Source organism: Bombus fervidus, chromosome 15 (assembly GCF_041682495.2).
Source record: "Bombus fervidus isolate BK054 chromosome 15, iyBomFerv1, whole genome shotgun sequence".
NCBI classification, from domain to species: Eukaryota; Metazoa; Arthropoda; class Insecta; order Hymenoptera; family Apidae; genus Bombus; species Bombus fervidus.
The window spans coordinates 8,893,782-8,906,073 of record NC_091531.1 but is presented as its reverse complement, the minus strand read 5'-3'; the positions used below and the strand labels follow the sequence as shown (position 1 = coordinate 8,906,073).

Sequence of the window (12,292 nt, the reverse complement as noted above, 5' to 3'; positions counted from 1 at the left end):
GTTCGATGAAAATACCATAAAAGCCTGTGGGAATATTTTTTACCTTTTCACGAAAACTCTCCACACAAGATTTGACATATTATTTTCTGTTGCATGAAAAATACTGAAATTTCATTTCGAAATACTTAATCCTCCAATTTTTCCCAGTATCTCCCTTTACAAAGTAATCATCCCACAATTTTATTCAAAAGGATGGAACATCCATATAATTAGATTATTTAACGTGAACATTGTTCCCGTTACGTGTTATTTTAACAAAGGACGCACTCGTTCATTGTGAAAGCAATACTATCTTGAATACTACACGCAGAATACGAAATATCAACTCGTTAAAGTAACATTTTTGTCTGTAACGCTCGTACCTTTATAAAGTTTGCACTGCTCGTTCTTTTTAACAGAGACACGTGTAACCTTTAGCAAATGCGAATGGTAAGAAAGTTAAATTAAATGAATTTATAGGAATGCATTGTAATTCTATATGGAAAAATAACATTTACATTGTTTGGCAAAGTATAATTGGAAAATTTAATTAAAAAAACAAAATTCTGAGCTGTAATTTACTTTCTTTCTAATTTTAAACAATCGTATTCTTAAATATTTAATAGCCAAACTCTCGTGCTAACGTTTTTTTTAATTTCAACCTGCAGACAATCTTTCAAACTTAGTTCTACGAATTTCTGTATTCTGCGATTATAAGAAGGAAAGATTCTTTCATTGTGGCATTTTCTAAAATCTTTTCTGTGTTTCGTAAATACATGATAATATACGATAAAGTTTTTAACAAAATGTCATCATTTCGCCTAGTAAATTCAATATAGCTGTCGCTCTACTCGTTTAAGGAAATAAAGAATTTCACGAAAAATTAGAGAAATTGTGATAGGCGAGTACAGATTTGCTATCTCGGCGAAAAAAGCTTATCGTTCAGCTGACGTTGAATTCGTTGATCACATAGACACTGAAGCTCGTTAAACGTTCGAATGAATTCTCATTTAACTCTTACTTTAATTACACGTCCACCGATTTGCATTATGTAAAAATGAATCAAAACTGATCAAAGAGAAAGATAAATGTCGTAAAAAATGGTGTAGCAGTGTCTTTGAAAAAAGTTTGACGTTTTAAACTTTCAAAAATGATGTTGATTTATTAAAGTAATCATATTCTCTAAAGAAAATTATTCGAAGAAAATATTCAGATCTACCTAAATATTTCAAATAAAATTCAATTCAAAAATCATTTTAGTATTACACACTGGAAGCCAAGTATTGCATACTTAAAATGAAAGATCACATTCTACTCAATCTCATACCATTCTACAAATATATGTACTGCAAAAGTGAAACAAAAATTGTATCATATTTTGCAAGAACTATTGAATTAAAAAAATATATTCGTATTTCTACAATTAAAATAAAATTCAATTGAGAAATTCTTTGAGAATTATACACTGCAAGCTAGTATCGTGTACTTAAGATACTTATGATATGAAATAATGGTTTCTATCTAATCCTTACGATATGAAATAGCGTTCTCTATCTAGTCCTGTAGAAACGATATCAAACTGATATCACGAGTAGGACGACAGTAGATTGTCCACAATACGATCGACCGACACGAGTGCGTCCTAACTGGCAGAAAGGGGCTATAGCATTTTGCATAATTCAAACTGTAGCCTTCTAGCTCATTGTTCCATTTTCATCCTTTCTTCTGCAACCTTCTACCTGCTTCTTCCCACCTTACTCCTTCTTTTACCCTATTTCCTTTATCAAACATCATTATACTATAATCTTAAAAAGGATACAAGGGAATTGTCTCGTCCGATCTCTAAAAATACTTTTCTCTACAAACGGAGTCTACCACTTATACCGATTATAAGAGTAGCAAGAAAAATTAGGATTGCTAATAATTTACTATGCCTGAGAAAGAAACGCAGAGGCAAAGTTAAGATTAAGATAAATTACGAAATTTAGGAATGAAAACTAGGAAACAGAACACAAAGCGTTTGATAAAAATGTTCTTCGCGAAACTGTGCTCTTAAATAGAATGTTATTTGTACTGGATGAAACTTATAACTAATCGTAATCAATTTATTAGAAGAGCAAAAAAGTATAAAATGGAGCAAAATATTTTCAGGAAATATTTTAATAGAACCGTTAACAAGATTCCTCGATTCTATCCACCACCCCTTTTAACTGAAAATACAAGGGAAACTGCAAAATAAATATTACAAAAAGGAATGCAACACAAAGCTAAGTTCACTGAGCAAACACCGTTCTACAATTGTTAAAAAGCTTCTCGACAAAAATAAAAACCTAACTGCGTATTTCATTAATTTGCCTCTAATTAAAAGAAAACTTTCAAACGAATACAACCTTTTTTCTATTTTTCAAATACTATGAGAAGCTTTTTAAAAGTTTAATCAACGGTAGTCGAAGGCGAGCAGATACAGTTTCAACAGTGGCAATTTTTCCAAGTTGCTCGAAATGGAAACCAGAGCCATAGGCTCCCTTAAAATACAAACAACCCTGTGCAGTTCTCTGCAACTAGTTTCTATTTGGTCGAGCAACGAGCACGAATTAGCCCCGGGCGACAGCGTTTCCTGGGTTCAAGCGGATAGTTTGTCCACGTCGCATGGAATTGCTTCGTCGAATTACAACATGTCGTAGATAGGTTCGAATCAATTGGCAAATATTCGTCGGTCTTAAAAGGGAAATTAGTGACTTTCACGAGGCTTCCATTACTGTTCCGTGCATATTGGCTATCTGACATTCAACGAATGAAATTTTGCAACAGATACGGACGCTCGACTTTTCCCCGATGTAAATTCCTCGCAACTTAACATTCCAGAGAAGTTATATCGGGTTGGCAACTAAGTCATGATCCGCAATCACTTAGCTGTCAACCCAATGGATGTAGTCGACAATAGTCGGTGTTATAAATTATATTGTTATAAATCGGAATTGGAAATAATTGTCGAGGAAGGAAATTACGGATACGAGTGGTGTATCGAATAATTTTATACGAAATAAGGATTTGAGATTTTAAAATAAAATTTTACTGCCAAATCATTGCAACCACCTGGTATTGCGTAACGTTTCAATAATCTTGTATTGGCTTTTTCGTTTTGAGCGATTTCATTGGCATTGAAAGCTCCTGCCCCCTCACACACACACACTCCGACAAATAATTGAAACGCACGAGAGGCAGAAATGGCTGGAAAGAAGAACAAGATTGCACGCACGATAATTGGATTAAAAAACGAATAACGAGAGGAATTCGCGGATCGAGGATCCGCGATTTTTGCGCTTGAAATTGATAATGGGCCGGGGTTTTCCAATGTAGAAAAAGCGCTCGTTTCTTCTCTCTCCACGAGGAAGAAATTAATTGGTAAGTTTAAAAACTGATTTTTTTTAGGAAGGACTCGACTGATAATGTCGTTTTTAATTCCTTCCAATTAAATCGCATTTATTTCGTTCGAATTTATTTGGTATATCACAAGTAAATATTTCAATTTACGCAGAGAACAATTCGTATTGATTTCTAGAAATTGTAATAAATTCATTCGCACGAACCACTATGAATCAGGTTCTGGAACCATTTAGAGTATTGTAGATAAAAAATCTTGATAAGAAAAGTAAATGTTTGCGCGAAGAATTTCGAATTTCTTGTTTCATTTATTTTATTTCTTGTCATATTTATTTTTAACATTTTCGTTCTACCAGCGAGTACGAACGTGATTTAAGCCAAATATTTTCTTTGCGAAATTTCTCGCGTATTATCGTACCGTATATTGACATAACGTAAGATAAATTATGAATTTGATATAACTTCAAATTTTTAACTTTTTACAATCCATCGTTTTCATAATCGTCATCACGTATAAGAATCAATGGTTCTCACTTATTGCAATATAAATTAATAAATAACGTACAAGCACTCAATTTCAATTTTACGTTATTATCCTACAATGTAAATATATAAATTTCAAAGGACCAGTCGCATTGTAACATTATCCATGGTCGACAGTTGCAATCGTTTAAAGTTCTGTTGCAAAATTTCCCCAGTCTGTGCAAGATCATCGGGGATAATCATTTTTCATGTCACGTTTCTTGGCGTAATTCGGGTTTTCGAAATGATACGTGGTGACTAGTTGGCAAATAATTGTTCGGCCATTTTCTACACAACTAATGGACTAAGTATAGAAAGACATATCGAGTTGTATTTAGGAACAGGGGAAACGGGTTTCGTGGTACCGCAAAGTGCTTAGTATGAAATTTGTGAGAGAAGTGAATTATCTTCTCGACTAATAGGCTAATGACTCCATTACCGTGCTTTGACGACACATTCGCTGTTATTTTGGCGTGTGGTAGAAGCAGTTGGCGGCAATTGCCCGCCTCAAAATGCGTTTTCCGGTAATTGGAAACGTTTATTCGGTAAATAGAACATTATAGCAAAAGAATAGAAAATTTCTAGAAACTTTCATTGACAAACAAATGTCAAAAAGGAAGATTTACGATCCTCTGCAAACCGTTGCAAATCAATAAAATCCACGACTAGCTCTCCAACTTCAGTCACCTGATATTTTATATTTAAAAAAATAAATTCTATACTCCATAAAATTATTTCTCTAAAAAGAAATCTACCAGTACATAGCAAAGTTCAGAATCCTCTTCAAACCTCGGCAAACCAGCGAAATCTTAACATTTTTCCTCGCGTTCGAAGGAAAATAGAATCTCTCTCATAAAATGACAAATTTCAGAAATAAAATCTCGTAATATCTGTTCCAAAGGAGAAATTAGAAGATTGTCAAGCAACCAAATGCGACCTTCCTCAAACCTGATCGTTCGTCCACGACTCATTCCGTCACTGTATTGCGAAAAACGCCTAAATAGTAAACCAACGAGGCAATCGATCAACAGCAATCGTAAGATGCCCCACTTCCGGCGTTCCCCTTATCAACTGTACACGAATAGCATCGTCTGACCACGATCATCGTATTCTACTGGCTCGTTTGGTCGATACAAGCGGCAAACACGTATCAACGTCCATTAGCACAGATCTGTGACAGATAGATGAAAAAGTTACCCTCACGCGAGAGCACCATTTTTCCTGTCTTTTCTTTTTTTTTAACTTTTTATCTCTCTCTTTCTATTTTCTTGGAAGTACGGCGAAGTGTAAAAACGGCATTTAACAATTAAAGAAACAAGAACCTGCCAGCTTCGTTACGACTCGCACGCGTCGTTGTTGCTGGTGAATTTTCCATGCACGCAAACAGTTTCGTATGATATTCTTCGCGATAAATTATTATTTTTTCTTGGTGTTAATTATTCTCGGTTAATTCAGTTTCAACGAGATTGACGATGAATAATTTCGTTTTCCATAAGTAATTAGATCGTTCTATGGTCCGTGCAATTAATTTTTATTAGTATATTATCTCTTCAAAGTAGATTAAATGTATTTTGCGGCAGTTAATATTCAATTTTTAATTTTAGACGCGCAATCTCGTAACTGAGTTTCTGAACTGAGGTTCGAGCTACATGAAATTTCATGCACGTGGTTTGTCGTACGAATGCGAATTTTTCAGACAAATACGTTAACTGATCGAACACAATTATAGATCAATTAACTGACAAACGAACGTTCGTCCGTATTCAGGACAAATTCCATGCGTTAAAAATGGAACGCATCGACGCTACGAAGAAACGGCATAAACAAAAAGACACAGATGTCTTCAGTTCTATGAACATCGACTCCTATTATTCCAAAGAATAAAAAGAAAAAGCAGGGGGGATAGCTAACAAACAAGGTTTTGAATTGTTTAACAAGCCATTTTCCTGGTTATCATAAATCAATGGTTAACAGACAACATAAGTATTGTTCGAGTAAATTTTATTAAGGAACTCTTCGAACTATCACGTTGGCAACCAAGCGATTGCGGATTTTGTCAATGCCACTTAATGATATATCGTACGTGACTATTCTTCAAATATTTTCTACTCAAATGTCGATCGAATGTACCGCAAATAAATATCGTACAAATACATTTTACCTAAATATTGCCGAAATATATCTCGTTTTCGTCAAATTATTAAGTGTTTGATGCTACTATACCAATTGTAATATTATAATAACATGTTTAATAATCCATTGAAATATTCTTCAAAGGCATTCGATTATGATATTCGAAATATCAAAATACCGCTGAAGCCTGACATCGAAGACAAAAATATTCGAAGCGAATCGTGTTCAGCATCGAAAATTCCTCGAATTCCCTAGTCGAGCTGATTAAGATCCTTCTATTTCGGTCGCCAGCGCCCCAAGTGCGACGCTTACTAATTCGTCTCCGAAAGAGACGAAAGAGGAACTCGAGCGAAGAAACGCGCCCGAATGTTGACCCGTGTCGACGTTTTAACGTCGTTGACAGTGGAACAGTAGGCGGCGTCGCGTGGGAACGCGTGAAATGTGGAACGATCGGTGTGAAACGCAACAGCTGCGCGGAAATGTTGAAAAAAACCGATCGAAGCTTCGAAATGCGTTCACTAGCTACGAAGCAGAGCGAAATCTTGGCAGGGGAGATGGCTTCTATGCTTTTTCTGGCACTCGCATGCTCGAGATTTTGGCTGTCTGATTCGAGGGTTGGGCCAAGTGCTTCAGACACTGAACTCGTGTTCTCTAGGGACCTTTTTTTCTTCCTAGGAAATAACAGGTTGAGGGTGCAGTTTGGATCGGCAAGTATCTGTTACTTGTTGGCTGTCACGAGTGTTCTTTCTTTTCGAATGCGGCCTTTTCGACGACAGATATCTAACTCCGACTCTCTAGTGACTTTCTTCCTTCTAAAGAACGAGAGTTCGAGGATCTAGTTTGGTCCCGGAAGTATCTGTTACTTGTTACTTCAACGCGTGATAAATTTTCTAATGGATTAAAAAATTAAAAGTGTATATTTTTCCAAATGGCGTGACCTTAAAAAACAGCTGTCAATGGGAAGCAAAATTCAAAAGTGTTGGAAATATTTTTAAAGATCAAGTCGCAGATAGGTCACATGGAAAAATCACGAACAACTGCGTGATACCGACAGAACGGTCGCATATTTCTCATTTGTAACATTCTATTTATTAAATTAGAATCTATTAACAGGCGTTTCATTGCTCTGATAAATATTCGCTGGAACTGCGACTTTTCAACGGAAACAGGCATCCGTGTGACGTGGTTGACATAGAAACGTGATGTGAAAATACGAGAACCCAGGGAATCTCTACTATCTCCTCGAACGCGAAAATGAAAAAAAAAATCCTGTTATCTTGCGTGTAAAATATGATTAGTTTACTCTCGTGCATAACTAGCTTCTCTCCGCAGATGTCTTTCTCACATTGAAATTTTTTGTGAAGTAACATTTGTTCCTTCTCTTCGTGTAACGACTAAACGCGATCTCGTAGAACTTTATTTATTTTTACACCACGTATATTCTTTCGTGAAATACTCGAGTAGGTTAATATAATTATACATTATTTTCATATTTTCTATACTATGTTGTTTATTATACGTTATATGCATAATAACCTAATATAACAAGCAAATAGATTCCTGTAGAATTTATTTCGTATTTTATCGGATATTTGATTATTTATTTATTTAGAATTCATGTCGCATCTTACTTAGAACGCGATTATTTATCTATTTAGACTTCGCTTGAAATTGAGTTATTCAGTTTTATGTTAATCTTTTCTTTCGCGTGGTAATGAGATTCTTACAAAGGTGTCCTTCGTTTAATTTGCTTTTTAAAATGATCATTAGAATGCTGTCAGAGTGCCATGTCTTTCAAATTTCGCAATACTCGCTAAGAATATTATTAGGTGAGTTGGTGAAGTATTCGTGCAAATCGTTTGAGCCAGTTCCATGCTCAGATTGGGTTTAAATATTATCCAAGTTGTACAACAGGCATTAAACGCCAAGCAAAATAGTTTCAGCGTGGAATTGGTTAGATGGATTCACTCGCGAAGAATCGTGCAGCTGTATAAACATGTAACTGGGCCAAAGTACTCTTAAGAATGTGGATTATCAGGTGAAATACGATGGAACGTAGCAACATTTGCTAGCAAACGTATCATACTTTCAAATGCAAAGTCCTAGACTAATGCAAAAGTCCTGTTGTAAAATATCGACTATTAAGTTAATTAAATAGCGTAGAAGAGAGTTAATAATCAAACCAGCCAAACATAAATACTTCAAATATTTCATTCTATAATTTATAATAATTATTCGACTCTACATTATTTTAAATGTAGAATATTCTAAACATTCCAACAGAGAGAATCCATCACACTTGATTTCCAGCACAGTACACTAGGAAACAATAAAAATTCCTATTAACTGAATGTCAAGACGATTTGAATTAAGATGAATCAAGATTCACTCAAATGTACCATAAATTCAGCAATTTGAAATTGTTCATGAAACTTTCATTCTGCGGTCACATTTCCACACTGGTTGATATTAAAAGTCAAAGTGGAACGGAGGTTAGATGCAAACCGAGAAACCTTCGGAATTGGTAACAACGTGGAAGAATCGTGTTTCTTTAGCTCTTTATCATGTATCATGTTTGTACAGCTGGAAAAGCAGTCCGCCTTGTCTATAGCATCGTTAACTGTTGTGTCGGTGTGACGACAGAAAAGGAGAGACGAATAAAGTGGAATACCAGTTGATGGTGGAGCGGTATAACAATGAAGGTGACACCAGCTATCTCTTTCAATCCTTTGACGAATGCACTCGTCCCTTGTGTAAGAAGATTTCCACATCGATTTTTTCTCTCCGTTCTACAGCTGCTGTTGCAAGATATTATCTACTACGAAGGAATCTTACGATCATCTATCAAATGAAAATGCTTTGCTTCGAGAATAAATATGATGCACATGGTAGAGTGTCCCACCTTTTTCCGATCAAACGTTATATTCATATGCTACGGTATCCGCTATGGTATATTCATAAGTATACCGATATTTATGTATTTGTGGATCACGTTGTAACCTTTAGTTCAGTTTCTTTTGTGGATTTATTACGTCGACCCGTAATCTTGATATTATTTTGGGTTAATATTAAACAATATTTGTTAAAAAATAACAAATGAACATTTGTTGATTTGTGGATTTATTATATCGACCTGTGATCTCGATGTTATTTTGGGATAATATTAAACAATATTTGTTAAAAAATAATGTTGATAAATTCGTCATAAAGGCGAATGAAATTATTATATCCTATTATATTGTACAGATTACGAGAAATTTTACGACACCGAGTTTGTAATTTATTTCTGTCCGATCACAGTAGATTCACGAGCTATTATTAAAACAGAAGACTTTCGTGCAGTGCTATATGTATTTCTTTCGTACTTCTTAACGAATTCAGGGTTGGAATATCCTACGAGCAGACTTTCAACTTGACTGTTGAATTTTAAATTAGTCGATGAACACAAGTTTAAGCCTGCAAGTTTTATTTTTCAAGAAACTGCAACTAATCTTCGGTTTGAAGATGTTTCGTTTAGTTTAGAAATCAGAAACTCTTTCTAAATAAATTTCCACGGTGTTTCCCAGTGTACATTGCCTAATTTAAATCACGTAGTATGTATATTTAGAAATTCTTGAGTTAGATTCAGAATTAGAAATTCCTTCCTCATATGGTGAACTCAGTTTACAGTTATTATTTGGAGAAGATTTGGTTTGAGATTAAATTTAAAACTGTTGGAACTTCGACTGCAGCGTTAAAAACTACTATAGCACTGGAGTAACAAATAAAATTGATTTTATTGGAATGTGTTGAAAATTTACCAAAGTCTTTAGCGCTTAAATTCTCCTAAACAGTTTTAAGTTTGAAGCAAGTAATCGTCAATAGTTTAAGAAGGATGGTTTACGTTTGACGTTAAAATATTCAAGTGCAACGAACTTGGTAATAATTTAGACTGGTATATCTATGAGCTATGGATTGATTGCTTTGAAAGAACGGTAATTTAGATTAACAGCAGCACTAATTCAAACTGCTGAATTTATTTTCACGAACAGACGTTTGTTCCACGCTTTATTTCCACACCCACTTCCGTAAATCATTCGGAGATTTTACCAAAACTTCTAAACAGAGAGTAACTGTTTGGCTCAATTTCCTGAAATTAATCTTGTATCGAAAGTATGGTTAATACGACCGTGTCGTATGCAAGAATATCTGAATTGAAAATAATTTTCCAAATTTTAGTTCAATTACCTAATTCACCATTTATTATAAAACTTTCATTTATCAATTGCTACTTAAATATTGCATCCTAAATAGTATTTAAGTATCTAGCCCTGGTTATGACTTACTTGTTCTAATTCTAAGTACTCAATATTTTGCCTATTTAGTATCAGACCCTCAACTTGACCCTGTCAAGTCAATATCTACCTTCAACGATAAAAAGAATCTAATAAAACTGAATTTCTATGCAAATCATGTATATTGTGGTCATCACGACTTACATTATTACATTTTTCCATTGTCAATTAAATACGAATCCATTTAAATGTTTAAATCTGCGATTCACCCAACAATCCGTTTCCAATCTCACAGTATCCGAGTTATTCCATTTCGTTTACCAACATTCGCGCGTAAATTCAAAGAAACCCAGCACAATCTGTCGAAACTCTATCAAATTACACACAACTGCCATTGCGAACGAACGAACCCAAGTTGGCCACAAAGCGCAGTAAATCGAAAAAGCTGGAAAACTCATCGGCACAGCCGTGGTCACTCTAGAACGCTCTCGGATTATATAGAAGCGTTTAGCCTGAAATCCAAACTTCCCGAAATACCGCTAGAACTATTCTATTCCAACTCGCTCGGCTTCCGCGATTTTCTCAAACAACGACAGCGAAAACACGCGTGGATCCTCAAACGCGTAACTAGAATTTCCATGCATTTATGGGAATCGTGAAAGTTTGAAAGTGCATGGAATACACATAGTACGCTAGGATATACAGGATCCCGGTAATCATAATGCAATCGGTGAGAGAGTGATCGTAAAAGAGCGAAGAGAGTAAATGGAAAATATGCAAGTAAAATTAGTAATAAAGAAACACAGAATCTAAGTAATAGGAAAATAATAATGTACGTGTGCATATAAAAGTTTGAATAAATAATACAAAAAATGAAAATTTAGAATAAAACTACAAGTTGGTAGAACGAAATATGGAACGAAGCTTTCGATACAGTGCTATGGTTTTGACGAAGTGGAGTTTGAAAACTTGCCAATTATACGACGTTCCATGTGTTTCTTAAATTATAATCAAACGTGTGAATTAATATTGAATATAATTAAACTACGTGACCTTTTAAAACTATGAATTTGTATAAATATTCATAGATACTTCTGACTGTAGTGTGTTCAAAAATCGATAATGGAGAGGGAAAAAAGCTGGATGGCCCGGGAACTGATGATTCGTCATAATTCCTAGCGATCGATTCCTTAGTTTACGAGAATCGAACGCGCACTTAACCTCATACGACGACGCGATACGGTAACTGCCGGTACTCCAAAAGATGGGGATCGTTCTTCTGTTGATTTCGTGATAAATCGTCGCGAGAAAGAGCCCTTTGATGGCGTGGAAGCTTTCACAGTGATTTAGGCGATTACTTACGATTCTATTCGTAGTGAATTACGCTAACTTTTGTAACATTGCTATTAAGTATTCTCAATATGAAATCCGAAATGTTCTGTATAGAAGCTTTCAAGAAATTCTACGTATGGAATTTTGCACTTTTTTTTTTAACCGTTTGTGATTTTTTAAATAATTCTGAACTGGGAATTTCGACGTAACAAGTCTTTAGATCTTTTTCCAAGGTCCATTGGTCTTTCCCCAATCATCCAATCAGAAGTCTGATCATATTGAAATCCGCTTGGATTCTTGAAATTTCCGAATCGAAGACCATTTTCCACAAGCACTTCAAATCGTTTTATCGAGTTGCAATTAACGTGATCTTGACTAAAATATGTTTCGAAAATTATTTAAACGCGTTGCGAGGAAACATTCATTAGCGCGATGCGAAATTTTTCATGTTTTGAAAGTCTCTTGAAATGATATTTCTCGGTGCAGAAGACGAGCTTTAAAGCATAACGAGAGTGATAGTGATGACTCATTACTAGGCTAAGTATATGACGGTTAAAAGTCAAGTGTAGCGGTCTAGATTTATTTTTAATCCTTGAAATTCCTCGTTCTCTATTTTCCAGTTTATAATTTTCTATTTCTTCTTCTTGAAATTTCTAATTGTTTTCTTA

At 34.9% G+C, this 12,292-nt stretch overlaps 1 protein-coding gene across 10 annotated transcripts in view; it reads right to left on the bottom strand.

Moving 5' to 3' along the window:
• The window catches only part of Dnc (phosphodiesterase dunce), a 367,304-nt gene that overhangs the window by 166,219 nt on the left and 188,793 nt on the right, over positions 1 to 12,292 (bottom strand). The gene's annotated exons all lie outside the window — the stretch shown is intronic.